This window comes from Fragaria vesca, linkage group LG1 (genome assembly GCF_000184155.1).
Source record: "Fragaria vesca subsp. vesca linkage group LG1, FraVesHawaii_1.0, whole genome shotgun sequence".
Lineage (NCBI taxonomy): Eukaryota > Viridiplantae > Streptophyta > Magnoliopsida > Rosales > Rosaceae > Fragaria > Fragaria vesca.
In genome coordinates, this window is record NC_020491.1 from 21,685 (window position 1) to 24,527 (window position 2,843).

The following is a 2,843-nucleotide window of genomic DNA, read 5'->3' on the forward strand; positions in this document are numbered from 1 at the left end:
AGTTCTCAACTTAAGGGTCCTTATTAGAAAGATACCCTCATTCTATAAACTTAAATGACATATTTTCAATTTAAAAAGATAATTTTATGAGAAAATATTTTGTATATATCAAAACCCTAATGTTTCCCTTAAAATAAAATAAAAATCAAAATTCAAATGTTTACAAAATTCAACAACGATTCTAAATAGCAGACGATGACGAAGAAGAGGAACAAAGTGGAATCATACCTTATAGAGTAGAACACCACCCTTAATAATCAGTAGCAAAGGTGAAATCATCGACAAATAAAATGGAAGGTATGTAAGACAATTAAACGGCGTGGACATGTTTGTGTTTACTGCATAGTCATCCCAAACATAAGTAGATAATACATGTCTCCATTTACCGATCGATCAAGGCATTGATGCTTCCATATTCGTGGAAATTAGTTTCACTAATGAGAAGAACTGATGAAGAAAAACAAAATCAAAATATTTTTCATGGACCATTTTACTTCTGTCATAAAAACTCAAACAAGGGAGACCCATATTTATCATTTGATTTGTTATGATATTTTGGTCTAGGGATCAAGATTGCAAAATGACACGACCAGATCTGGGGATTGGTTTAGAAAAGGATATGGTATTTTGTTTAATCGTGGTTTTATTGAATATAAGTTTTACTTAATTCTTAAAAAAACATGAGATTTATTATATCCCCACAAAAACTCCATGTCAACATAAATTTAAAAAAAAAACTGATGATAAGGCATGTGTCATGTTATTTAGTAAGCAAATTTGGTACAAAATTTTAGAGTCCCCAGCACTACTCATTTCAAAGATATGAATATAAGTGATGCTACAAACACCAAAAATCTCTACCAAATTTAAATACCAAATAATGTGGCACATGCCACATTATATATTGACACACTTTATATTCCACATATATTCAATATACGTATATATTAAAAAATAAAAATTTAACTAATAACCCAGAACGATATATGTCCAAACGATGTTGTTGGGGGCACATCAATCTGCCTTACAGACTGCTAACATTGAGATTCGAATGTTTCATGCAAGGGTTTTCACTCACCGGATGAAATGTTATATAAGAGAGTTCAAGAGAAGGGTGGGGAACTAACCAAATGACCAAGAAGGATTTGGTTTCTTTCATCACGAAGACATGAGGAGAAATTTTTCTATCTGTTCTTGAGCCTTTTGTGGCAGTAGAGGATGGAAACTCTTAGAAGAAGTGGGCAGGCGTTTCAGTTGGAGGTATAGTCTTATTCCTTTGTGTTATGGACATGGTGAAGGGGTGTAAAGAAAATGAGCGCATTGTGAACAATGAAAATGGCTGCGTAGCGAAGAAGAAGCTAAAGCTGAAGAGGATTGACTGGTTAGATGTTTATGGAGTGCTTATTTCTATTGTGACTATTATCCTCTATTCCAAATCATTTAAGACTAAGTATTCTCTACATCTCGCCCTATATCCCTGTGTATTCAGCGTTTGTATGATTGTGAAAGAAGTTGTGAGATGTGTGATGACTAAAAAGAGGGATTATGAGACGATTGTTGTGTCTCGATTAGTTGGTGGATGCCGAGCTTGCCGTATGAAGAACTGAACCGTACCCGAAAGTTTTCTGTTTTATCTTGTTTTAAATTTCATTCGAACAATGTTTGCACTAATTCCTTTTTATTTGTGTCTTTTGGAATTGATGAACCTGCCCTTTAAGCTATGTGGTTGTATTTGTTTGGGTTTAATTAGCAATGCCTAACTTTTCTTTGTGAAAAAAAACAAAAACAAAAAAAACCCTAGAAACTTGTAAAGAAGATAAATAAAACAACCATAATCTTATGTTTCTGAATTCAATCAATTTAATTGGAATTGATTCTAGTTAACTATCGAATTGTGTACATGCACTTGGTATCAATTCAAATCCCACAAATTATCATTTCAAACTCACTAATTTAGTACCGCAAGCCAAAACCCTAATTTAATACCTAATTTCAAACTCACAAATCAATACTGCAAGCCAAATCTCTAACTTAATACCCAATTTCAAACCCTAATTTTGATGCACTGTACCTCGAGAAGAACTGGAGAAGAAGGTGGTAACCCCAAAACCGTCGTAACCTGGGAAGGCAGAGGAAATCAAAAATATTTGGGAAAAAGAGAGAAGAGAAAATAAAATGGGGAGCTGAGTGAGACAGACAAGAAAAGAGATTTGAGAAAGATATTTGGTTTTAATTGTGTCCAAAACACCAAAGTCAAAAAATTTGGGCTCCAAATTCGACCAAAAAGAAAAAGAAATTTGGGCTCTAAGCACGCTAAGGTCGAAAAAAAGAGAGCGCCATATTGAAAAATTTTGGGCATGCCAGCCCATTTTTCGTTCAAAAACGCCATGGTTAGTAGTGATATTTGATGGCGTTTGGAAAAGCCATTAAATAATGTATTCCAAATGGTTATAGAATTCAATGGTGTTTTGCATAATATTCCAAAATTTTAATGGCGTTTGAAAAACGTCACAAAAATAATGCACGTATTTAGTTACCAAAAATTAATAACGTTTTTGCAAAAATGTCATCAAATATATTTTTGATGACGTTTTACATAAAAACACCATTGTCAAAGTGTCATTAATAGCTATATTTGTAGTAGTGATTTGAGATCTACTGATGAGTATTCTATTGCATTAAAATTCTTATGTTGGATGGGTGATTTGATCAATGACTTTAAAAGAGGTGTATTGTATTTAGATTTTTACATACTTTTTATAAGTGAGATATTTAAAAAGAATTTGTATATTTATGCAGATTTATAAAATGATTAAAATCTATTGGATTCACATAGATTTTAG